Genomic DNA, 26,546 nt, shown 5'->3' with positions numbered 1-26,546 from the left:
AGGAGATTCATTTTCCTGAGCATCACTAGGCAGCTTTCCTTTGTCTCTTTCTGCTTTTGTTATGTGCAGATGTTAGAGAAAATAAACGGTGTTAGAGAAAATAAACCAGTTAAACAAAGGCCAGTCCATCCCTGCACCAGCTCTTGCAGGAACCAGGTTTTGGAGGCACACATGGGCATTTATTGACTTGTCCCGTCAGCAAATGGAAAACCACCCAGGGATGCAGTGGCAGGGAACCTGCAGAGCAATCCTGATTTTAGTCAATGCAAACACTGCTTCACATGAAGAATTATGAAGTGCTGGGGGTAGAAAAGTCTTGAGTGAGTTATGTTGTGTGATTTATTCTCTGAGCTCAACACTGATACAGGTTTTGCTGCCGATGGAAGGGAATTTCCACTCCCTTCAGCTCACCAAAGGACCAGCACCTTGGCTTGCTGATGGCAAATGCCGAGTGTGACCTGCACATCTCTGTGGACAGAAACCAGACCTGCATCTCCTCCTCCGGTAGCCATCACATGTGGATCTACTGGATGTCCATGGTGCAGGAACGTGGGCAGGACAGGAACAGGCATCTTCAGTGATGGGGAAGCTGCAGCTCACTCGTGCACCAGGCAGGAGGGATTACTGAAGGAATAAAGATGAATCCCAATGTAAAATTGTGTAGATTAAATATTTTTGAAACCTAATCAGAAATGGTGGTGTGTGGGAGCCAGGCATCCTTAGAAGCTGCCAGAAATACTCTCTTTTTCCTTTGGGGCTGCATCAGAGGGTACCAGCTCCTTCCTCAGCATCCTTGTGTAACTATGTGGGAATCTGCCTCAGGCAGAGCGAATGCAGTTGTTTCAGAAGCACATGAGTTACCTTGCAGAGTCCATCAGGAAGCCCATCAGCAGGTCAGATGGCTCCTGAGCAGCAGAGACTTGAGACTGTTCAAAGTCAGGTTCCCACATAGCCTGGCAAAACCATCCCAGATTTACCCACCACTCCTTCCAGCCCTGCCACAGCTTGTCATACAACTTCAAGTTAAATGGGGATTCCTCAGCCACAGATGGAATGCTCCTTGTCTTGCTCCTGTGCACCCCGAGGCACTGACCCTCACTTGCTTTCACTTGGTGTCCTGCACTCACCCAGGCTTCCAGGTTTGTATGTGAGTGGGATCAGTGGGATGAACCTGGATCCAGCATAACCTGCAGTACAGAAAATTCCAACAAACCTTTTAACTTAGCTTCCATGGTACCTCACATCTTGTACTTGGCACCTGGGTGTAAAAAACTTCATTTCCACAGTTTATGTTTTCTTTGGCTTTGCTGTGGATGACAGCAAACAGGGTGCCTTCACCAAGCCCACGCCACCTCTCCCTCCACTGCAGCTGCCCAAAAACCACAGAGCTCTCCTACTTGGGGCCATATTTTCTGGCATAGGTACGGATGCCCTTCATTGACAAGTCCCCAGCTCAGCTTTGCAGGCCTTTTACAGAAGCTGCAGGGGACCCAAGTACCCCAATCCCAGTGAGCGCTACCTCCTCCCTGGCTGTAGGAGCTCTCCCTGGGTGCTGCTCCTGAGGCCATGAGGCTCCAGCCAGGAGCTCCCACCTTTCCCAGCCTCCTTCTCCAGCTCAGGAGTCCTCACCAGATCTTGTCTAGGTGCTATTTTCTTTTTCCTGTGCTCTACTTCTGTCTGTTTCTCCCAGTTAATCTCCCAGGGTTGCCCTCTACAAATCCCTCGAGCTGTGATTTATGCCCTTCATATACTTGTAGATAGTTATCATATCTTGCCGTGGATGTCGGCGAGCCCAGCTAGGCAGATTTAGCTCTTTTAATCTCTCTTCATAAGTCAATCCCTCCAGCTGCTTAATCATTTTTGTTGTTCTCCTCCAAATTCCCAACGAGATGGTTTGTCTTGCAAGCACCTGATGCACGCTCATATATCTCCCAAAACTTCAGCAGCTTAACACTGAACTAACACTGCTCAGAGGGTTTTTACCCGCCTGAAACCCAGAGAGTTGTTAAGCTCCTAACAAAATGCCAAGTGGCTGCTGGCACAGGTCAAGCCCTGGCCAATATGCTGGGGATAACGCTGCTGAGAGAGCATGGAGATGGGAAGGATTTTGGTGACATTGGGTGGCTTTTGAGGGGAACATGTCCAAAAGGGGATGTGCCCAAGCTCTGACAAAAAACCTTTCACGGCCAAAGACACTCTACTATTGCCATCACCCGTGGTGACAAGGATGTGACTGTGGTGTGACACGCTGGCAAGAGGGTTGGCATGGCCCAGCTGAGTGATGGTCACCTGAACTTCAAGCCCTGTGCTGCACTCGCTGGGTTTCATCCCTCTTTTCTAGGATAGCCCATGAGGAGATGGGACAGGGGAGCTGCTTTCTAATAGCTTCTCTGGCCCAGCTTTATTGCATTTCTTTTAGAAGTGGGAGGTCTGCAGATAGTGTGTGAAGGCTGGGGAAAGCCACCTGGCCCGGGGGCCCGTTGAAGAGGGTTAGGGCATATGGAAAAGGTTCTGTCAGGCTTTGATCCTGGTGGAGTGCTTTGGAGGAGGACAGGCAGGCAGTGGGAGTAGCCAGAGTGAGGAGGGAGCGCAGATGGGCTTTGACCTCATTCCAGAACATCAGAAAACATATTTAAGGCTTCATGATCAAAATATTCCTTCTGTCCCCGAATTGTTCAGTTAGCAAGCACACTTGTGCTTGGGTTCACAGCCCAGGAGCTATGGGCCAAGGGATGAGAACATGTGCACCTGCTCTTTTAATGGAAGAGTCTTCACCATTCCTTTCAGCCTCCAAAACACGGAGGGGAAACCAGGTCACAGGTCCCCAGCCTGTGGAGCTGGGGGAAGAGTGTGCATGTCGAGCACATTGCCTTTGTGTGCAGAAGTGGGGTAAAGCAAGAGAGAGAAGGTCCAAGTGCTGGAGGAGCAAACCCTATACCTGAAGACAAAGGGAATAGCCTCTGCCTGCCCCACATCTCAGACCAGGAGGTCTCCCTGGGGCAGATGGGGCCTTGACAGCACCCCAAAGCCAAGCAGGCTTCATCTCCATCTTGGACAGGGGCGATCCTGTAAAGATTTCAGTGATGAGCCCCCACAGTACTGGGCTGGCTGGGTGGTAGAGTTTATGTCTTTCAGTAATGCCCCCCTCCCTCTTCCTTCCCTGATCCCTGATATTTATTATTTCCCCTCAGAATGCCTTTTTTATTATGAGATAAAATACTCTCCCACTCCCCCTAATTGGAAACAAATAGCCGCCAGCCCCACCAATGGCCTTACTAAAGCTTGGGTTTGGTAAGCTCCTGTTAGAGCCAACACACTGCTCCCTGTGCAGAGCAGCCCTTTTCATGTTCCTGTGTGCAGAAGGGAGCCCAGGAGGGTGTCTGACCCGTCAGACTGCCCCACGTCAGGGCAGAAGCACTGTGTGTACAGGGGCTGGCTGCATGTGCCGTGGAGCATCCACAGCACTGCCCTGCTTGGGGTATCAGCTCTGTGCCCAAAAATCCACCCAGGTTTGGAGAGACAAATTATAAGAAAAGAAATAACAAAACCTTCCAGTCCAGGAGCCTGGCCTGGGCTTTACAAGAAAGCTGTTAGTGATGGCTAATCTCCTCTTTTCCTGGGAGGACAGAGCACATTAGGATGTATACCCTTCTGGAGTAATCCTTTATATTGTGTCCTAAAGCCCTGCAAATCTGCTCATCTGTACTTGTACCCCCGAGGCTCTGCAGAGGTCGGTTATCATGGGAGTGATGAGGTCTGGGCACAAGAGCTGGTGTGTCCCATCACCACCACCACCACTAGCTGCAGCTTCTGGCTCCAGCCTGTCCTTGGGACCAGTGGACAGCACTGCCCCAGAGCAGAGGCCCGACAGCTCAAAGGCTTGGTGGGGAATGGAGAGGAGCCCTGTCATGGTGTGCACTGGGCTGCCATAAACGCCAGTCCCCCTTAGCCAGGGCCAGGCATCCCTGAGCAGATCCCCTGCAAACCTCACTGCAAACCCCACTGCTGGCTGTTTCATTTCAGCTGCCGAGCTGTAACCCTGGTTCTCCCTGCTCCAGACACCACTTGGAAGGTGTTGCTGTCCGAGGGCTGGGGGTAGCAGCCAGAACAAACCCTGCCATCATGGCTGGACCGGGGCAGTGCAGCAGCGTGCAGGTCTGGGGCTGAGCTGCACCCAGCACAGCAATTTGGGACCTCTGTGCCCAGGGCCTGGGGTTGGCAGCCAGGGCTTCCTAGGGACATGTGGGAACCCAATCCCACTCCAACTTTTCCCAGAACTGGCAGCATCAGACAAAGCTTCCTGCTTGCCCATGGACCCTGCATGCCGAGGCTGGAGAGTACAGTGGGGGCTCGGGAGCCTGCTCCTTCCCCAACCCCTCTGTCTAATGGAAACTCTATCTCTGCAAACACTTGCTCCCTTTATATCTTTCTCCTTTTTTTTATGGGGAGGCCTTGGAGGAGAAGGAATCAGAGGGGGCTGGCACTTCCCCCCTCCCCCTTGTTTCTCCAAAATAAAGGGATGCAGCTGGTGAGGCAGCAGTTTCTGGAGCAGTATGGATGGGGTGAGAAAGTCATTACCTGCCTTGGGTTTCACTGTGGGAATGGCTGCACCTTTCACTGGGAAACTCTTGTGTCTGGGGGGACTTGAGAGGGGGAAGCGAGGGGGAGGAGGGAGCAAAGGGGCAAAAGAGAAAGGGCTGTAAACCAAAAAGTGAAGAAAGAGAAAGAAGCGGATTTTTTTCTTTGTGATTTTTTTGCATGTAGACATGTAGAGTCTGAAATAAATTACCTGTCTCCAAAAACAGTGCATTAGGAGAAGTAATCGATTGAACACACCACAAACTCTTATTTTATGGCTCTGTAAGCCTGACTGGTGCTGGGGAAGTGGGGGAAGCGAGAAGCTGTTATACACAACAGAGGGGACACTTGAGGGGGATGATGGTTTTGTCTTTCCTTTTTTCTTCTCTTCCTTCTTTATTTTTTTTTGTTCCTCTCCTGTCTCGTTTGTGGTTGTTTTTTGGTTGGATTTTATTTTGTTTCACTTTTCCTAATCTCCCCGTAGGGACTTTCCCCTTTGTTCTGCTGGGGGGAAGAGAACTGGATTGTGTTTCTCCTGCTCCTGACTAAAAGAAATTACATCAGCCTGATGTGTTCAAGCATCTCCTCCCTCCTGCATTCCCTCCCTGTCCCAAACTGCTTAGTAATTTAGTTTAATAAGGGATTAGTATTTTTTTTTCTGTATTTCTGATTATGAACATGGAAGCCTGGCATAGTGGCAGCAGGGAGGAAGCAGCGGGATGCTTTGGGCTGGTTTCTCTCTGCCGCTTGCAATGATCCTTATGAGCAACCTGACCTCTTGCTGTACTGCGTCTTTGGCACCCCCAAACACTAGCCCTTCCTCAGGGACAGTATTTTGCATCTGGATCTTTCCCTGCTGAGGTGGCAGGGAAATGCATGGCCCCACACCAGCACCACAGCAGCCAGGGAACCCTCTGTGCTCCTCTCCTTGCATCCTCCATGTCCAGAGCTGGGAGACCAATGAAAAAGCTGGGGCCGAGAGACATGAAAACAAAGGCACAGCAATTAAAAGACAATTTCCAGAGCCAAAAATAGGGCTATGAAAAAGATCAAGAAAGCAGCAGCAAACAGGGGAATGTGAGGATTTCAGTCTAATAGTGATATTCGCCAGGAGGGTCATTTACTCCTCAAAATGGGAGGAGATATTCAGCTTCTTTGGAAGCCTCTGGGTCATTCCCTTGGGGCTTTTCTACCTCCCTGAGCTCTGTTTCAGCAACCCAGCAGGCCGGGTTCACAGCCAGCTCTGGCCAAGGGAGCACAGGCTGCAGAAGCAGATACCCACACTCCTTTGCCTATATCCTTGTGATTCCCAAGTCCTCTAACAGCGACCCGAGGCTGAAGAGCAGGGTCTTGAGGAAGCAGTGGTGGTCCCTCTGGTTCACAGTGGTCTTGGAGAATTTGCAGCTGCAGTGGAAGTGCTAAAAGGAACTGCTAAGAGCTAAGGCTCGGGGAAGGAGTCCAGTCTCAGGAGAAGCAGGTCTGGAACCAGGTTGCTGTCGCTCCCTGTAGCAGCCAGCACTGTGTGATGAGCAATCCTTGTCTGAAAACACACTTCTGTGGCCTTTGCAGAGCACAGATAGTCACAGTTTGCTCGGTCTGATGGGCCACAAAGTGACCAGAATCCATGGGAACCATTGTGAGGCAACTTCTGGCTATTCAGCTAAGCATGGGTTTAGGGACACGCTCTTGCTCAGTTGGGAAAGTCCCTCCTGCTGCTTGTGAGGCATCAGGGGAGGCAGAAGCACTCTGCTTCCCCGAGGGGACCGCAGCCAGGCATCTGGCCAACCTTGGCAGTGCATTATGAATGCCCTAAATCTCACTAGAAAAACACAACCACCTTTTTAAAGCCCAAAATTCAAGGTCATATTGTTACCTGGCGCCAGATATGCCAACCACAGGTGAGTCAGGAGCTTGGGGAAGATCCCGTGCCTTACCCCAAGGTGCTCTGCAGGAGACATCATTAACCTTAAAGATTCAGTAAGCTCAATCGCCTGCATGTGCTATCCATAATTAAAGTTGCACTGGGAAAATAAATCTTGTTCCTCACTAATATGATGGAGGAGCATGTTAAATTATGGCTCAGTTTATCAAATGATTGCCCAATGCAGCTACCTTCTTTAATAACTTATGATAAAACATGTCATAGAATGATTTGGGAATTAATACCTACTGGATGATGCTGTGACAAACTGCTATAATATGTTTCACTACAGGAAGGTGCGTGTTCTTGTTTTATTTAAAGAAGCTGCAAGTGGATTTAGTATTCATGTAAATAAGGGGCTGATTGACAGGCAAGGGCTTAAGAGAGTCTGTGGGTGGAAGAAGAGGATTGCCCTCACAGCTTTGCTGGTGTTGCCTTCCAATACTCTTCACTCCCACACTTTTCCCCCAATGCCTGCACCATTTCTGCCCTGTTACATCCTTCCTCCCGCTTTCCCCTTCTTCCCTCTCCCACACACCTCCCTCTGATAACCTCCAGGATGGCAGTAAATGGATCCAGCCTCACAGGACCAGGCAGCCAGGCTCTGGGGTCAACCTACTTCATCCTGAAGTCATGTTAATAACTGGAGGTAGACGCTGTGGTTCCCACCTTGTCCTCACTCTGAAGTGTTTACAAGTGGTTTGAGAATCCTTGTCAAAATACAGCCATCGGGAACTGCCGAAGACGCCAAATGGAAATTGAGAGAGAGAGGAGCAAACAGGAAAAAAAAGGAAGCAAAAACATCCTGTAAAAACATCACTGTGTTACACGGGTCACATCTGATTATCTCCTATGGAAATTGAGTTCTCAGCAGGAGATGTAAATTTTTCACAGTGCCAATCTGCTGTCAGACGCTGCGGGGATTTCCCCGGAGGAGCTCTCATCACAAGCCCCCTCCTACTCCTTCCTAAACCCATCAGCAGCCTCCCAGGGCTCTGCAAAGGCACTTGCAACCACCCTATGCTCTTCCATGTGGCCCCTGCAAGGGCTCCCAAGCAGCAACAGCTGCTGCTCCCCACGTCCACACACAGGAGCAAGGGGGAGTATCATGGGAGAAAACCAAGATGTCTTATTTCACCTTCACCCAAACTGGGAGCTTTAAGAGTCACGTTTACCTTCTCACTTAAGCACCACGCAAGCAAGGAGCTGTGAACTGTGTCCATCTTCCTAAAGCAACCCATACATGATGCCCAAATTGCAGCTGTATCCATCCTGCTGACCAGTGACCAGCGTCCCCCCAGACACTCACTCCACTTCCCCCATGGGGCCGGAGAGGCTTCCAGCTTCCCACAGCTCCACCATCAGCTGGGATTTGCACCCAGCAAATGTTAAACAACCCACAGGAGCAGATCTTGATGTGCAAACCAGGTCTCCACCTCCAGGACATGGTGCTCCCCATCTCTCCCACAAGCCTGATCGTAGGATAAGGATGAAGGCTGGCTACTGAGGCCAGGCATGCTGCTCTGATCCTCCCAGGGCAGTGCTGGCCCCCAGTAGCACCCCAATAAAGTCACAAAGCAGTTCTCATAATGGGCCCCTGTTTTCCCACTCTCATAAATGTCCAAAGCATTTGCATTTTAGACTGAAACTCCCCATGTTTAATCTCTGCCCAAAGGAGAATGTTTGTGGGAAAAGTCTGAGCAAATTTCCTTCATCCATTTGCAATTTATCAGCAAAAAAAAGGGAGAAAACCAACTCTTTTTCTAAAGTAAAAATAGTCTAACCACACTTTTATGAAAAAATCATGGCTGAAGCAAAACAGCAAAAGTTTGTAACTTGAATCCTGGATAGAACCACAAGCTTTACAAGGTGGGAGGGGGGGGACATGCTTTAAAAATAAATAAATAAAATGTCCCACATTGTAAACTGAATTAGCTAAATACCACAAAACAAATACTGCATGTACTCGAGTCCTCAAACAGTCAGTTCAGACCCTGCCCTGTGTCCTGTTTTGCCTTTGTTAGCTATGAAAATTTGGGTAATAGTTCTTGCTGCCAGGAGCCTTAACAGAAACAGCTAGATTTAAGTAAATATTACAGAATATCCATAGGAAGCACATTTCAAGTCGATAAGCACACATGCATGCGCTGCTAACCTCACTCAACAAGTCGCGCTCATCCGGATGTGACACAGAAACACGCAGCGTCACTTACTCGCCCAGGAAAGCTGCTTGAACTTCGGCTGCCAAATTCTTGAGGTAAATTGTTTACAAATGGGCCCTGAATGGATAGAAGTTACTCGTTACAATCACTCAGTAAGGGGAAAAAATATTGTTGAATAATTAATTAAAATCACACTCCGAAGACAATTCGTGGGTGAGGAAAACCCCAAAGCATAGACTTGCTGAATGGGAGAAACAAGCTGTGTCTTACCTCCCATGCACAGCCCTGGCAGAAGATCCCATCCACCCGTCCCAGCAAGGACTGACTCCTCCTGCTGCTCCTGGTGATGCTGCCTATGGCTGTTATCTCTCAGCTTGCATCAGAAATCAACCTGCTGCTCTGAGCTGCAGGCTTGGAGTCATCTCAGCCAGCTACAGAGACCCAGTGAGGTCTTGCAGCTCCCCCAGCTCCTGGTGGCCCTGTGGCAGGGTACACTCATGGCTCAGCAGACAGGGTGAAGCTGTGACATTCTGAACTGGGGAGCTGGGGAAGGGGGAAGTCACCCACTCGCTATCATATCACAGAATGTTGGGTTGGAAGAGACCTTAAAGCTCACCCATTTCCACCCCCTTTCCACAGGCAGGGACCCCTTCCACTGGAGCAGCTTGCTCCAAGCCCCTGTGTCCAACCTGGCCTTGAACACTGCCAGGGAAGGGGCAGCCACAGCTTCTCTGGGCACCCTGTGCCAGCGCCTCAGCACCCTCACAGGGAAGAGCTTCTGCCTAAGAGCTCATCTCAGTCTCCCCTTTTTCACAACCCTGAAAGTAAAAGGAGGGTACAGAAATTACCAGCATGAGGGCAGGGGAGCAATAAGAAAAGGCAACTGGGCAGATGAGTGACACACACATGAGCAACCCATCTGCTCCCCAAGGGATGTAAGGCTTTTCCTTCAGCAAGACACATGGACCCCAACAGAACATCTTGGCCAGAGGGGCAGATCCCACTGGTCCTGCCAATGATGATGGAAGGGTCATGGCTTCTTCCAGGCTGACCCATTCGGGGTTCAGTAGAGGATGTAGGATGCAGCTCTGTGACTAGAGCTTGGTGCAATTTGCGAAGTTTGAAACAAGGAAGAAAATCAGAACCTTTTTTTACAACTTCAGTTGCCAAAAAAACCCTCTCCCCTCTGTTTTTCGTCTGGGGAGAGTTCTGAATTTCCATGTACTCGTTTCCTTTTTACATTCCAGTCTCCTCTCTCTGGTTCGTGCACTGATGCTTATTGCCCAGACACTCTCACAGCTCGTCTCACACATGCGATGCTCTCCCAGGGGAGCTGCAGCCCTTCCACCTGCCCCACTGCCTCCATTGCTCCTCTGCAACCCTGAGGAGAGGGGGAAAAGATGGGGTTGAGGGGGTGAGCTGGGATCTAGCAAGTCCCCTGTTCCCCATGCAGGGTGAGGACAATTGTGCCTTATACATCCCATCCACTCCAGTCTCTGGGTGCCTGAAGGTGGATGCCTGCAGGTAGGGGTGCTATGAATGGTGCAGGGAGAAAGGAGGGAGGGACCCCATGCATGGCCCCCCCCCAGTGGGTCATGTTCTTCCTTGCCCCCCCAGATGCAGGTGGAAGAGGCAGCCACAGCACTGGCTCCACAAGCCAGCTGGTTTCACAGAGGACATTTGAGCATTGCCTAAGACCGTTTAAAGCCTGATATGATCCCATAAACTCTGCCTACCTTAACTGGTATTAAATGGAATTGGCTGAAACTGTGTTGTAACCTAGCTGTAAGTCAGTTCATCTAGCTCCTTCCCTGTCTCTCCTAAATGGGGGCTTAAGGGAAAAAGAGCCATCAAGGAGCTCAAACTAGTAATAATGGTGTTATGTTGCAGTAGAGAAAATTAAAGTCAAACATTAGGGAAACCTTTATAACTTTAACTAGAGTTCAGACAGTGGAACAAGCTTCTCTGGGAGATCCTTGAATTGCTTCCCCCAGAGATATTCAAGGATAAGGCTAAGTACATATCTGACAAGGATGGTTTACCGGCCTGATGCGAAGGATAAAATGGAGCAGGTGAGCTGGTAAAGGTTCCTTCCAGCCATAATAACTGGATGAACTGTGCAGGGCCCCTCTGTGCTGGAACATCATAAAACATATCCTCATTTTTTCCACAGCCTCTTGCATAGAAACACTCCTGCAGAGCGCTTCCCAGGGCTGACACAGAAACAAGGCTCCGGCACTGCAAGTACTGAGTGAGTGAACTTAGAACTAAGCGCAGGAGCTCAAGAGGGCTGCAGGAAATGTAAAAGCTCAGAACAAAGCAATCTGTAATAACATGTGTCTGGGGAAATCGCTGGACGATGGGAACGCCTCCAGGAGGACTTTAAACCTCTCCGACCAGAAGGCTGCACTGCTGGGACAGAGGAAGTAGAACCAGCAACCCAGCATGTGAACTGCTAAAGGTTTTCTCAGGAAAGCACTTGGACAAGTACATCGTCCATCTGCCTCCTGTCTCTGTAAGCTGCAGACACGCTGCTGGAGCCCGGGCTGTGCTGGGGTCTGTCAGGTATCGGGGGTTTTCTTCTCCTCCTGCCCAGCACAGGTCACCCATCATTGGGTGCTGCCTTCTTCTCATGCCAGTAAGTGCCGCTTTCTAGAGTTGAGCTGCTTCATCTGTTGGGATAAAGGACATGGGAAACCCCTCTCGCCTCTGCAGTGGCCCTGGGGTGCTGGTTCCCCCATGGAGCCCCATTGGGCTGCTGTGTAGAGTGAGCAGAGGCATTGCCTCACTCTGACACCCAGAAAGAGTCTTTCAGCTAGAGACAGAGGGAAGAAAAAGGAGGAAAGGATGCTTCCCAGGAGCTGGCCAGTGCACCAGGAGGGGGCCCCAGCTCCCTTCCCGGGATGAGCCCCCTGCTTCAGCATGCCCGGTGTGGAGAGGTGGGGGCCAGGGACAAGGGGAAGAGCCTGGAACCGGCCTGATAATCTCTGAACCAGCCCTAGCTAATTTGTAAGGCATTACTGAAATGTCGACTGTACATATGTTAGTGTTAAGTCAAGTGGAAGGTATGCTCAAAATGTGATAAAGAAGTGGCTCAAGGAAAGAGGAGGAGCACGGTAGATAACGAGAAGGACCCAGGGCCACACTGTGCCACGACTGCGAGTGCCCGCTGACAACGTGATGGGGATCTTGCTCAGGGGTGCGGTTGGGATGTCTTTCATTCCTTTGCTGCCCCAGCACAAGCCAATCCTTGGACATTGATGTTTGCCTAGTTTCTTCAGTGAAACTTCACCTGTAGAGAAGCGCAAGGGATGGCTGAGATGAGAGGTGAAGGTCAGCACCAATGTGCAGGCAAACAGGGGTACAGCTCTTTCACACTGCTTTGGGGTATTTCTCCCCTGGTCCCTGTGACACTGGGCACAGCAGGACAAACTGGTGCCCTAAGCCAGGGCACTCTGTGTCTGTTCCACTTCACTTTGGCAGTGCGGGAGCCCTCTCCTTGGGTTTATCCCAGTGCCATGGCTTTGAAATTCTGGGAGAGAGAGAAGGAGAGAAGGCTTTTCCTGACCAGCAGATCCCTCCCAGGACTTCAAAGCCTCTTGGATTCATCCCAAGACAAAATAAGATTTCTTTAATTTTCCAGCAGGAGAGGGGGAGAAGCCTCCCTGCCAATCTCTGCTGAGCACCTTCACAGAGCCAGGGAGCTGGGCAGCCACATGTTTCCCCTTCCCCACATATCAGAAGGGGAAAGTACATCATCTCCTCCTACCTCAGCTGAAAGCAGACACAGAAGATTGAATGCCAGAAAGACTGGCAGCAGGAAAGTGAATTTCTCCTTCGTTCCAGCAATTTGATATATACACGTGCAGCCTGACTTCGATTTTGGTAGCACCGGGATCCAGAGGTAGGTGTGCAGCCCAGCTTCCAGCTGCTACAGAGGCAGGAGAGCGCTTGTGTTTAATGGCTGTCATATTAGCAGTTGCTATTTAATATTTGATGTTTAGTCTGGTTTGTCTGCTTTTCCCTTTAGGATCAAGTCTATTCTAAACAAATAGAGCCAAAACAGGCTTAGAGAGGAATCGGGTTCAAAGACAGACACAAATTGATTTCAGACTGGCCAGGCAGCTAATGTGCCTTCCCACCTGAAAGCAGGGTTCAGTGCCTGGCTGGCATTGACTGCTGCTGGGGTCCTTGGACATCTGCAGTGCTGCTCCCAGGACAGCGGGCTCTGACAGATGGGAGACTGGGCTCTGAGTCCAAGATCTGGGGATGTTTCCCTTCTCCATCTGAAGACTTGTGGCTCCAGGGAGATACCAGATGGGGCTGCTGGTGAGAAAGGTTTCACTTGCCTGGTCCTACCTTTGGGACAAAGTGACAGCCACGCAACTTGAGGACACTGGTGGAGCTCGGTCCCTGCCAAAAGCCACAGATACAAGCTCCTGCTATGTTAAAAAAGAAGCCCAACTAACCCCAGTGTCACTGGCATCTCCTTGGCAGGGTGTGGAGGTGTAACGTTAGTGTGTGTTTTACAGTGCGTGAGCTACAGACAGCTGGAAAAATAGTTAACGTTCCTGTTTTACATGCTCCAGCCTGGGTTTGCAGGGAGCAGGTCTAGCAGCTGAACTCTGCCAAATCAGGCAACTGCAGGTATTTAACTTAAGAATGAGATTTGGATCGTCATGCACCAAGGTCTCTGAGGTTTCTTGCCACAGTGGAAAACACAGGAAAGATCTGGTCTCAGCTTTAAGGAGCAGATGAATCCAGTGCTTCATGGTTTAGAGTATGGCATGGGAAAGAGCACAAGTAGGAGCAAATACATTGATTTAAGGGGCTGCTGAATTGTGGCACCTTCTGCCTCCCAAGCTAAAAAATCCTTTGCTGCTGCTAAAATTTGGCATCTGAAGATAAATAAAGGACAAGAACAAGGGTATGTGTGTTGTGTCAGAAGAACGTAACCACCGTCCTGCCTCCAGTGTGGAAGGGGCACCCCCCTCTGCAGCCCCAGCTCGTGCCTGGGATGCACTGAATCTCCTCGCACTGCTGGCTGTGGGAAAGCAGCCTTGCTCTTCCCGTGGCACACGGCCTCTGCCCAAACATGTGTATCCTGCAGCAGAGGGGGACATCCCACCCTGGACAAAGTCACCGGCATTCGCAGGTCTGCTCAGCCCCCTCTTCCCTAACCCTGCCTCCTCAGACCCCAGGGGAAGAGAGGGGCAGACTTATTTTTTCTTGCTTAAATGAAGAGCAGGGTAACCCTAAAGTGACCCCAGATGCCTGTGCTGACCTCCTCACCCAGCGAGCCTTCCAGAGCTGCTGTTAACCAAGAGCTCCGCAGCCAAGGCCAGACACCCAGGAGCCGGGGGTGGCTGGGGGAGGATTAGGAGCCAAAATATCCTGATTCCTGCGGCAGTAGCAATGCAGCAGGGATGCGGTCAGTGCCGGGCTCCTCTGGAGCTGTGCTGGGGCTCACCCTGCAGCGTCATCACTGCCTCGGGGCTCCGATGGGGGACAGCTGTGTGCACAGTAGGCTCTGTGCTAAACATGATGCTTTTTGGCCTATCAGGCAGTTCCCACTTGAAATGCCAAATCCAGCCAGCCCCTGGATCTCTGAACAGATCAGGCATGAACAGGACAGACATGCAATTTTTGGTCTAATCCAGTATCTAGCTCCATTGGTGCTGAGGAAGAGGGGAGGGGAGCCTGAGGTACAAGGCACTTTGTCACTCTCCCTCTGTCCATGTGATTTACATTTCTAGAGGTGATGCCCAGAGCAAGGCAGGAGGGAAGCCTGGGGCAGCTAGCCATGGGGCTTTGGGCAGCAGAGTTGGGGGCAATTCCTTACCATCTCCTTCAAGTGACAGCTTCACTGTGGTGGCACTGCAGTCTCAGCTCCTTGTCCCAGTATTCCTTGTGAGGAATAAGCTGGAGAACTGATCCAGCTGGAAATAGTCCTGGTGGGGGAAAAAAAACAACAGAAAGGATTTGATGAGATGAAGTGTGTGAAACCAGCTCACAGCTTATCTGCTCAAACACTCCTGCTGATGCAGGGAAGCAGGGGAGAGCAGGGCTGGGGAGAAGAAATAGGTGGGACCAGTGCTTTCAGCAAGAAGAGCACGTCAGACGTGTGAGCACAGATCTGTGCGCTCTGGATTCTCGCTCTGGCTCCTGCAGCCCTGCTCTGGGCAGAGCTTTCACAGCCTTTGCTGGGGCTGGAGGTGACCTGGTGAACTGCAGATGCTCAGCAACCTCCAGCCCAGCGCCTTCATGCCTGTCACCGCCGCCGGCCCACAAGGACGGAGCAAAAGGAGAAGGCACACACAGGGTGGAATTTGCTATTAATATAAAACATATGGGCAAACAATGTTCCTCAAGCAATATCACAGGACAAATCAAAACTACATCATGGATAAACAGTGCAAAGGGCCCTACGAGTCTTCAAAACCTGGTTTAAAATAAAAACTAAACGAGGAAGCAACAATATGAATCATGGTGCATTACAAACAAGGATGGGATAAACTTGATTTCCAATTTATGAAGCCAGTTTATTTATGATTATGTTCCAGTGTTTAGCTTATATACAAAGTAATGACTCATTTCTGAAGTAGCTACAAGTCATATTTGGAATAGTACATTTCCTCTGTGAGGAAATGAGAAAAAACAGTAGTTGTTTTGGTCCCACCGTCCAAGCAGCAGAGGATAAAGGGTTGATATTTGCATGAGAAGATTTTCCTTGCCACCATACCTCTTTGCTACAGAAACTGCCTGTCCTCTGGGGTAGGAAACTCCCGTGTTGTTAACTAACTGCACTGGGGAAAATACGCATCAGCAGTAAAGCTTCTGAGCATTAAGGCTATAAAGCAGTCCCTTGACACAGCACCAGCCATGCTATAAGTGAGGAATGATCAAGATTTCATGTGGAGCAGGCTGGGTTTGCTAGCACGGACCAAATCCGCAGCCTCCCTTGGGCCAGTGTCTGCACCAGGCAGCTCATGGTGCGGGTGCATCCTCGTTGGCACTGTGGGAACAGGAACATGCCTCATCGCTGACCCATGTTCAGGTTTACACACAATACATGCTCAGTGCTTTGCTGCCCTGCAGCCTCAGGGCACTCCTTGTCTACAGGCTTTTGATTTGCCCCTTTGGTTGCAACAACTGATCACAATTTCCCTGCCAATTAAACTTCTCCATTATGAAAAACCCTGTTTTAATGAAAAAAAAAATAATATTAGGTCTTGTCACAAATACGGTTTTTCCCTGATCTGTGCCACAGCCCAAGGTCTGGTGCATGTCACAGGGCAATGAGATTCACTGTGTCAAGCCCTCTCTTCTCCACCTTGTTTTCACCTCTTTTACTGTCTCTCTTGCTGCCCTTGAAGCACATCCTTTTCACAGGTCCTGCCTTTATCAGGGCTGTTTTCAAGGGTCTGGCTGGTTTCTGGAGATGCTCAGCTCTGGCTTACGGAGACACCCAGGCATTAGCAGGTCTCTGCTGTAACAGGATGGGCTGTGAGTGCTGCTGGGGTCTGTATCGGGATGCAGAGGTCCAGGGAGGCTGCAGAAGCCTTACAGTGTGAGGCAGAGCCCTGGAGCAGCTCACAGGAATGCTTCAGAGGGTGGGCGCTGTGAAGGGCTGCAGACCTGACCTTCCTTCCCCTCCCAGCACTTGCCCAACCATCAGGCACTGCTTAAAGCGCAGAATGGCCCAGTTGCAATGGGGTGCTCTGATGGCAGGAGGACATTGCAGCAAGGACACTGTGATGAGGACTGTCCCCAGATGACCATTGTTTTGCCTGTTTCTTTTTGCCCAAATACAAAGCCAGGGAGCCAGCAGCACTGTCCCCCCAGACCAGCACCCCCATTAGGACATGGCCAGCTTGGCTGGCTCTCAGCCATGAGGTCCCATTGGGTAGGAGCCCCTCTCTGCTCACGGAGGAAAGCCCTGTGAAGCCTCTGGAGGAAGCGCAATCAGGCTGCTATTTAAGGCCTATTATCTCAGCTCTGCTACAGGCTTCCTGATAATTCCCTGAATTAGCCCGGCAGCTTTGTTCTCGAGTGTTTTTGTCAGATATCTTGGGCTACACCTCAGGGAAGGAGGGTGGGATGGGACAGGGCGGGCAGTGGGGGGAGCAACAGGCACCACCGCTGCATGTTTACAAGTTCCCAGGCAGGAACAGCAAGGCTAATTAATTTCTCATTAAGGAAGAAGTTGAAGGATAAAGAAGCATAAAACCAGAGCTTTGGGAGATGATGCAGAGTCCTAAGACACGCATACACGTCTTTCCCTTTCATCCGTGAGAATGAGGCCCTTTTTGTACTGCAAACATCTTGTTTTCTGGTTCTCCCTCTTATCATGGAGACTCTGCCTGCTCAGAGACCTCTTCATCACTGCTGGAGGGGCTGTGGGGCAGGGCAAGCTGGGAATTACCACAGCCCCACGGGTCAGGGAAAAACAGGATTTCCAGAGAAAACTTGGTCAGAGGCCCAGGGACACAGTGATAGTAGCTGGGATCCCATCCCTGGAAACATTCAAGGACAGGTTAGACAGGGCTCTGAGCAACCTGATCCAGTAGATGTCCCTGCTCATTGCAAAAGGTCAGACTAGATGCCTTTTAAAGGTCCCTTCCAACCTAAACCATTCTATGATTCCATGATCCATGTCTCAGGCACTGCTGCAGCTGCATCCATCCCCTCCTATGGCCAGAGCAAAGCTTCACCCAGCCCCATCCTTCCCTGCTGCAGTGCGTGAAATGGGGGGTGCCATGAGAAAAAAAGCTGCTATTGCTGCTCCCCCACTGCAGAGAGCCAGGGCCAAGCCTTCCCAGAGGTGTAGTCCTGGTCCCTGTCACTGTTATAAGGTCCATGGACCTCACATGGCTTTAACAAGAAGTATCTGCTCGAGTTTGGACTCAGTTTCCCCTATGCTGTACTTGTCCCATGGGGGCTGTGCTGACCCATGGCAGTTCCCTTTAGTGAGCAGGAGTGTCTTCCAGGGCACTGGTAGACAGGGTGGGAAATGACTCAAGTAGAAGCAGGTACATCCTTGTTGCTGGATGGAGAAGATTTGGATGCTAAAACAGCACCCAGAGGTCTTCAAGCCTTCATTTTATTTCAGGTGAGATCATTATACGGCCTCAGGAAGCCTGAAGCCCAGGACAGGCAGACCTCAGCCCCTCCTGCCAGCCGTGGGACCGGGTCAGACCACCACAAGCTGCACCGCAGGCACCCCTCAAAGCCAGTGCAAGGGATGGGCCACCCAGCAGGCACCACAGCCCAACCATGCCCTGCCCCTGCCCGAGCCGAGCATCCCATCTTGTCCAGGGAAAAGAAACTCTTTGCCAAGGTTTTATGTTGCCTTTCTGGTGCAAATCCGCCACAAGGAACGCAGGACTGCCTGGCTCCTCTGATGTGGCTGGAGCCCGCAGGCTGACACTAGCAGTTCAGTGAGGCATCTGTCTTCTTGATGGGATTTGCCTCACGCCATAGATTTTAAGTACTGTGAAAACTGGCCCATTTTGCTGTGTTCGACAGACTGTGTATTTTATAAGATACCTTGTCTCGAACGCATTAACTAAGCAAACATTGTGTTTTATCAAGTAAATAATGAATGAGAGTATAATGGATATATGTTTCTTACCTACACTTTTTGATGTGGACCAGAGTGGAGCAACACCCATCTGCAGGGCTGGGGACTGCACAGTGAGATGGGGATGGCCAGCACTGAGCAGTAGGGAGAACGACAGGGCTTTCTCCTTCCCATCAGCCCCAGCCCCCAAAACTCATGAGCGCATATGCAGAACTCATGAAACAATCTCTCCTCTCTCATTTACAGGAGTTGGTTGGGGTTTTTCCCAGCTTGGAATTCAGCTGGCTGCTGTTTTCATGCACAAAATGCCTGAATTGGCCGGAGTTAGGAGAGGTCCAGCCCTTCCCTGCTCCCTCAAGGTGCTGGGGGAAATCACACAGTTCATTTTTTCTGGCTGCAGAATGCCTTTTCCTTTGCATTCTTCATCTCTCAGGTACTTAATCACCATGTTTCCTATTCACATGTCTGGTCATTTCAGTTGTGTCAGGGCTCCTTAACTAGGAAATATCAAGATGTTTTCACCCTAGAAAGCTGAGAAGCGTATAATTAGCCACCCAGGTAATAAATTACCTGTGCTGGCGACAGCCCACTAGGGGAACCTTTATTATCCATCTCATCCTATTATACTGAGCCAATTTAGCACATCTGTAGTTGTTTTAAAATAGTAATTTAGATGGAATCATAGCAAAAGGAAGCTTATTAACAACTTAGCTGCCAAGAGAAAGATGGAAGGGACAGAGGCTGCCATGGAGGGAATGGTTTGTTTCTGGCTGGGGGACAATGCTTCAGGGGAAGACAAATCTTGCTGGTATATCCAGCCACTTTGCTTGGGGTGCAGCATGGAGAAAGCACCACGCTCCCCCCACCAGCCTACCTTGGAGCCACCACACAAGAGCTACCAGGGCTGGGGAATCATTCAGGCGTTTGGCTGTTGCATGACCCACACCTCCTGCACATGGGAGAGGACCCTCTCTCCTTTGGCCATTGCATTGCTGAACCATGGACAGCCTCTCGCTGCACCACGTTGTTTGACATCCCCCACTGCTTACCCCAAGGATGGATGCAGGACAACGGTGATATTTATCTGGTGAGGTTTCCCAGTGTCCCCAGCTGGCAGAGCTGCCCCCCAAGTGCATGGTCCCCAGCTGCAGGGCTCTGCTCCTTTGGATACCTTCCAAGCCTGGCACTGCTGCACAGGACACTGGGCTGTGCAGGTGAGAACTGTGGTGGACAGCTGAGGCCTCAGGCCACCAGCCAGGTACAAAACACCAAGAACAACTGCTGGGAAGAAAAGAGCAGAAGGGGAAGAGAAGGAATTGGTATCAGTGAACGTGTAAATATAAGCAGGCAGTTTCTGCCTCCATGCTGCAGAGCTGCAGTCCCAGTGCAACCATCTAGGTCAATGTTTGTAATGAGATCGCGTTCTCCAAGCTCCCATGTAACAGCCTCAAACACAGAATCACTGGAGTGTGTTCAGCAGAACCAGGGTTTGCTCAAATGGGAGCTCTGGCTGCCAGCACCCTTACCCAATGCACCCCGAGCACGTGTGTGCGATCACTTGGAGTGCTCCATCATGGTCAGCAGTGGGGTTTGCTCAGCAGTAGCTCACGTTCCCAGCACTCTCTACCAATGCCAAGCGCAAAACAAGAGTTCTGTGCCTTGGCACCATCTGCTGAATAAATGAACTGTTCACTTCACCAAGCAAGCCTTTCCTCCTTCCTTCTTGTTCTCTTTACTATCCATCACCTGTGCTGGACCCTCCCTGTCTTCATTGCAATGGCCAGGACTCTCCTGGAGGCAGTGCAAGAGCTCTCCACCTCAGGCAGAAATGAGCATGCTGCTATAAAACCTCCATTCCACCTTTAGTTTGATTAATTCCCTCCCCATGCTGCTAGGGGCTTTTCACAGTTATGGTAGGATGAGGGGGAATACACAATATTTTTTAGCCTAGAATAAGTGACAGAAGATCCCCCAGCTCCAATTTGACTCCCAAGCAGATGTTAATCTGGACATCACCACCTTTTCACATTCATCGGCATTAGTAAACCAAGTGGGCTAGAGCCTTTCCTTTGCCCTGAGGCTCCCTCTACACCTCAGCCCATCCATGCAGAGCTGAGCTTTCTTGTCCTCCTGAGCAAGGTGGCTGCATTCATCTCCTTTGGGAACACGCTCACCCCTGAGCTGTGCCTGGACAGAGCCTGAGCTTTCCTCACTGCTGGGCTTGGAGACACCACCACCATGGCAAAGGGCCATGGGCCAGCACACTGAGGCTGTTGACAGAGCCAGAGCAGCCAGGTCTATCAGAGGCTTCAGGAGTGCCTGTGCCCTCTCAAGCAGAGGGGCTGCAGCTGCTCTTGCAACCCCAAAGCAAAGTTGAGGTCTGGACGGCAGCAGGACATGGGAAAGCAGGTCTGGTGGAGGGAGCCCCACCTGGCTGCACACCAGCCCATGCAGGGGCACTGGGAGCACTGGAAAACATGCCTGTGTCTCCCTGCTCCTTCCTCCCTGCCCACACTGCCAGCTCCAGCCAGGCCCCCTGGTGAGGAAACCTCAGGCACCCTGCAAGAGACTGTTCTCATGGCCCTTTTCCAACAGGACAGTTAAACCTACCCTGACTCCTTGCAACAAGGCCCAAAACCCACATGTAAGAGACTATTTTTCCAATTTCCTTCCTTGTCTGGTAGCCTGGAGAGCACATCTATTTTGAATAAAGCATCCTACCATCACCTAACTGCTGATTCCTGCTTTAGCTCCCTCCCTGCCTCTGCTTGCTGCTGCTGGAGGCTCATCTGTGCAGGAGGTCCTGGCCTGACCAGTATTAGCCCTTCCAACTAAATGGCAGTCATTGCTCAGAGTAGGCAGGGCTCTGAATCTCATGCATCCTCCCAAGACCATAAACTGTTGGTTTCCTTCAAAACCAAGCCTTAACCTCTTTTGGTAAACAAGGAATAAAAAGGATTTGCAAAATATTTTCACTGCATCCTCTCCAGAGCCCTGCTACAAGTTGGCACAGCCTGGCCACTGCTGCGGATTGATTTTACAAAGGAATCCTCCGTGCCATGGAAATCGGATCATCCCCAGGTGGTAGCCTGAGCATGAACTGGTTCCTGGCTTGCTGAGATGCTCAAGCTTAGGGAGAGCTTGGAGGTTGTGAGGGTGAGCAGCAGATTTGCCTAAAAAAGGCAGAGCAAAGCACATGGGAGGAAACCGTTCCCTGCAGTTTTATTTTTCCTTTCTTATTTCTTATTTACACAGGTTTTTTGAGCTCCACTCTCATATTTTTGCCTCTTGCAAATGGAAAAGAGTAACACAACATGCCAAAGCCCTGACCCTGAATAACTATGTGCAATATTCCTCTACATCAACTCACCAAGCCCATATCCAGTTAATCAGCTCCTGGAAAACGAGTCACACGTGAACACAACTACTCTTTAGGCTCCATAGAAGATTTTTTCCTACATTTAGAGGTCAGCAATGCCTCTCACTCCTTTCATTCCGATGCCTCACTATGTGTGTATACATAGAGCGAGGCTCTGTAGAGGCCAAGCCATGCATGCTGGAAGCCCCCAGAGCTCAGCTCCTGTCCCTGAGGTACCCACTGCACAGACTGGTGCTCCCGCTTTCTCCTCAGGCCAGATGGCTCTCTGCAGCAGACTGTTGTCAAATTACCACTTTCTGGAGCTGCTCAATGTATCATTTGCCTTATGCTTTTGTTGAATGGATCATTGACCCCACTTTTCCTCATTGTCTTTGATTATCCAAGGACATCCCATTCACTGTTTCATACAGAGTTCCCAAGAGGATCCCACCCCTTCCACACAAACCAAACCAAACATCCTCTCGTTTTCCCAACGCCTGGATCCATCCGCTCTGATGAATCATTCTTCTGTATCCACATTTCACTAAAGGACGGGAGTGGAGGAATGGTTGTGGGTTTAGTCAACTGTAGATTCAGGAAAACAGGAAAAAAATAATCTACTTGACTCAAACATTAGTTAGCAAATCAAATTATTCTCCACTTCATCTATATTATTTAGGCTTAATTATATTACTGGAGCTGTAATACAGTGAAAATACAATTATTGGCAGTGATATTGCAAGAATGGCATCTTTAGGAAGGCAGGAAGAAAGGGCGCTTGGCTGGTATTGATGAAGCAGGGGCTGAGTGCTACCCTGTGCTGAGACAAAGACTTTCCTCCTGCAGGGATTCCAGTTCATATCCTAAATTAGGTTGCAGCTGATGCTAGCTGAAGGCTCTCCCTAGTCGCCAGGTTTTATTTGATATTACTAAGCTGCTGCAGAGCCACTGGTGATTTGGATGCTGCAGAGGACTCACGCGAGGCCGGGGTTTGTTTTACCCATCTTGCTTCCCATGCCAATAAACATCCTGCTCCTTTACAGTGTGGTGAGGACCAGAGAACACACCAGTCACTCTCCCACATACAGTTACTGAACTGACCATTGATTTTACCATCCTAACCACCATCACACAAACCTTTCTGTCTGCACAGTCATTACTGTGAGGGACAGGCTTTGTTACTTACGGCTGCTACGGTGCCAGCAAACCCAGGTCTGGTTCCTGCTCCTCCAGCAGTTACCCAAGGGATCAGCATGCTCCATGCCATCTCAGCAAACAAACTGCTTGCCATGGAGTTACCATGGAAAGGGGGTTTGGGCCTGGGACCTGGTGAAGTGATGCTTGCGACAGCACCTGCGAAGCTCTGCTAAAATCAGAAGAGAATTTCCTCTTTGGAAGTTTAAAGACCAGTAAGACTCAAAATAATTAAAATCCCTTTTGCAATGCTATTAAATATAAATACAAATGGTGTTAATATCTCTGGTTACTACAAGAGCATTCCCAAGCAGCCTCTAATTGTCTAATTAAATCACTAAGGGCTTAGGTTAGTGACAACGTAATCCTTAATGGTGCCTTGCTTGTACATTTATATAAGGTACTGTACAAGATGGTTGTTTATCTAATTAATCCCCAAGGTCAGATGCAGAGCTGGTGTGCAAGGTAATGTAATTTAGGTCCCTTGCATTTTGTCAGGCTTGCTCAGACCTACTTACACCCATTTGCTGCAGGAAGGGAGGTGAAGCGAAGCAGCACACATGCTGTGGAGCGGGAGGGCAACCCCAGAGCACCTTCGTGAAGGCAAGGGATCATCTTCTCTGCCCTACTATCATCCAGGCATTCCCCTTCTCCAGGTGGGTATGGTCCTGGCAAGAAGCAGCAGCAGGGTGGTGAGTGAGGGGAGAGGATAAGCTCTGGTGCAGATATCCCACACCAAAGGAGGGGTCAGGGAGCCACAGAGCCACCTCCAGAGCCTGTCGCCCTTCCCTTGATGCATGGACAGAGCATGCCACACTGCTGTATGATCGGGATCTGGGATAGACGGAGAGCTTCATCCTGCAGGACCATTGAGAGCAGGAGCAGATACTTTCTTCTACAATAAGCTGAGGAGGCAGAAGCCCCTCCTGCCCACATCTGCTGCCATGGCAGGACCTGAGGGTGCCCAAGCAGAGCCCCAAGCCCAGAGAGCCCCTGACTGCCTCCCCAGGCACAGGCAGTATGCAAGCAGGGCTCAGCAGAGCTGCCCACAGCACTGCAGCTGCTCTGTTTAGAAACTAGCCAGGATCGGAGGGCAGGGGAACATCTGAGACCAGCTCCTGCTGCACCCCATCTCACCAGATGAAGGGAGGCTCCAATGCCACTCATCAGAAATGCCAAAAATAGAGGCAACTTTTATTCCCCTCCCTTTGAAATTATTCTTCCTCCCCCCCTGTGCTGCTTTTACTGTTGGATCAGACAACGTTGATCATTTTGGATAGTAAGTGTTCGGTCTGAATTCCTGGGCAGGCTGTCAAGTTGTCACAGATCGTCTATGTGCAGTGAGTGGATGGTGCTCCATTGTCCACAAATCAGGAACAGATGTGAACATCCTGACAGTCACAGGCTCCCGCTGCAGCCCGCCGCCACCGAAATAAAAGCCCAACTCCCCTAGACATGGCGATTGCTTCCCCCTCCCCATCCCACTTCTCACAATGAAATATGCAAAATGTTAAGAACAACGGGCACGTTATGAATAAAGATGTGCAGCTGGGCAAATAATAACCTCTTCGCAATCGATGCCAGCCTTGACCCTCAAATCATCCCCAAACTGGGCTGGCAGCCCTGCTGGAAAACCCACCCTAGAAGAGGGGAAGGGAAGCGCCTTCCCCCCTCATACCCTCATAGCTAAAGGGCAGTATTTCCATCATGTGCATTTGGCACCAAATTCAACACCATCCTAATCCCGGTTGGATCCTGGAAGCAGCTATAACAAATCTAACAAACAAGCCTGGCCCCATTGCTGTTCACGAGAAATAACTTATGTTCCCAGGAGCCCTGCAAGGAGACCTTGAAGAAGGCAGTTCAAATGTCTGGCCCTCTCCAGCATGAGTCACCGAGTCAGAATTTGGCCCAATATAAATGTGGCTCAGCCGATGCTTTTGAGAGCTGTGGTGCCGGGGCTGTGTCTTCATTTCCACGGTCAGGGGTGTATAATTCCTGCTTACATTCCTGGGTTTTCTGCTTTCTTTTCATTTGCACCATTGTAAATTAGTATCCATTCCACTGAAATCTGTAGCAATGTAAACACTCTATTTGCAAGAAGAGGGCTGGCCCTTTTAAAGACTTCAACTGGTATCCTTTACCAGGATGCATAAAGCAGAGAGCAGATTTCCGCTTATATTTGTTGTATTTCAAACAGAAGCAAATGTTTATAGCCAGGCTGTAAACCACGATAATGTGGGACAGATACTTTACAGAAGCCGCACTTGTAGACAAAGGAAAAGTAGAACCCGTGGGTTAGCTTGGAAGTTTGGCTTCTGAAACGCAGCTCCCGCTTTAGGCTCACTCGCCGAGCATCAGTCACATCCCACACGTTTATAGAATTACACGCGCACTGAAGTCATGCACTGACAAAAATACACATGCACTGAGTCACACTCTGTGAAATACAGCTTGTGTCCGGTCCCACATTCATGCCATTTCACACACTCGTGAATGGGGATCCTGGCAGCAAGGAGCCCATTGCACAGGGCCCGGAGCAGAGCTCTCTATGCCATTGCACCTCAGGCATCCACATCTAGCTCAAGGATCACCTCTATGAACAGGGTACACGCTCCTGCATCATCCAAACAGCCACCAGAACATAGGGGGTGTGTGTGCAAGACCTCGCTGCCATCCCCCAGATCACAGGAGACTGACATAATTCTCTGAAGTGTGAGCACCCCTCACGTGTTCCCCAGGCTTGAGCCAGCATCACTAATTCCTGCTGTCTCCCTGAGTCCTTCCCTGACAAACAGTTTCAGTGACCCAGGAATGTTATCTTAGTAAATCAAAAATGTAAACATTTAGGTTCAGAACTGTGCTGAATGGATCTGAAAATGAGTTATGGTAGGAACCCGGTGAGGAGTCTGAGTTTGGCTTGGCAGTTGCCTCCTTTGCCTGGAACCTGCTCTTCAAGATTAAATATGATATTCTGCAATACATCCAAGATGTCAATTACTCCAAGTCTCTCAGGTTTGCAATTACAGAATGCAAGTCATGTTCAGCATTTTATGAAACTGCTTTTTTTGGCATGGACCATCTTTCTCTTATTATAAAAAATAACTTTCAAATCAAAGCATTAAATCAAGGCACATACACTAGGAAGGGATGCTGGGCTGAGGCTGTGCTGTAAACTCTTCCAGCGGTGTAAATGGGAGCTGAGCAAGCCCGTTTCTGGTCAGCGGAGAGCACCAAGTGGCAAATCAGGGGGAAAGAATGTGGAACTGTCTCAATTGAGAAACGCCTAATCCCACCATCATGGATTTAAATCCCACAATCACTTTGTTATAACCCCCTGTGGGGCAGGGGGAAGTGAGCCTCGAGGAAACACCTCTCCCATCCCACTGGAATCCAAAAAGTACTGTCATGGATTGGGTTTTAGCCTGCTACAACAGCAGCTGCAGGCAATTTCTTTCAGGCTTTTCCAAGCTTTAGGTCTCTGCTGCCAAAGGCATTCTGACCCCTTTCTTCCTTCTCATCTGTAGGGTGGGGAGGGGAGCACAACGGATTTGGGAAGGCTGACCTGAGCTTGTACTTACAGCACTGAGCCAGGGCAGAAAACTTGTTTGCAAGTGGTTGCATCCTTTGAATGCCTGGTGAACTGGGAGCCAGGCATGCTCCACAGGTCAGGCACTGCTTCACACAGGCACTTGCCTCTCTTGCAAAGAAAAGGCAAATTCCCTTGTTAAGTTGTGATTAGAAGGGGGT

At 50.1% G+C, this 26,546-nt stretch overlaps 1 long non-coding RNA gene across 1 annotated transcript; it reads right to left on the bottom strand.

Moving 5' to 3' along the window:
- Positions 1-9,693: 9,693 nt before the first annotated feature.
- On the bottom strand, positions 9,694-23,460 carry LOC133216889 (uncharacterized). The gene is made up of 5 exons (XR_009726750.1): positions 23,315-23,460; positions 19,294-22,187; positions 14,504-14,612; positions 12,431-12,592; positions 9,694-10,042 (listed from the first exon to the last, which is right to left on the bottom strand). It is a non-coding gene; the product is annotated as an uncharacterized LOC133216889 (long non-coding RNA).
- Positions 23,461-26,546: the final 3,086 nt, after the last annotated feature.

This window comes from Neopsephotus bourkii, unplaced genomic scaffold, assembly GCF_033783945.1.
Source record: "Neopsephotus bourkii isolate Nb327-2 ecotype Australia unplaced genomic scaffold, CSIRO-AGI_Nbou_v1 NB_1067, whole genome shotgun sequence".
In the NCBI taxonomy this organism is placed as follows: domain Eukaryota; kingdom Metazoa; phylum Chordata; class Aves; order Psittaciformes; family Psittacidae; genus Neopsephotus; species Neopsephotus bourkii.
This window is presented reverse-complemented; position numbering and strand designations above follow the sequence as displayed.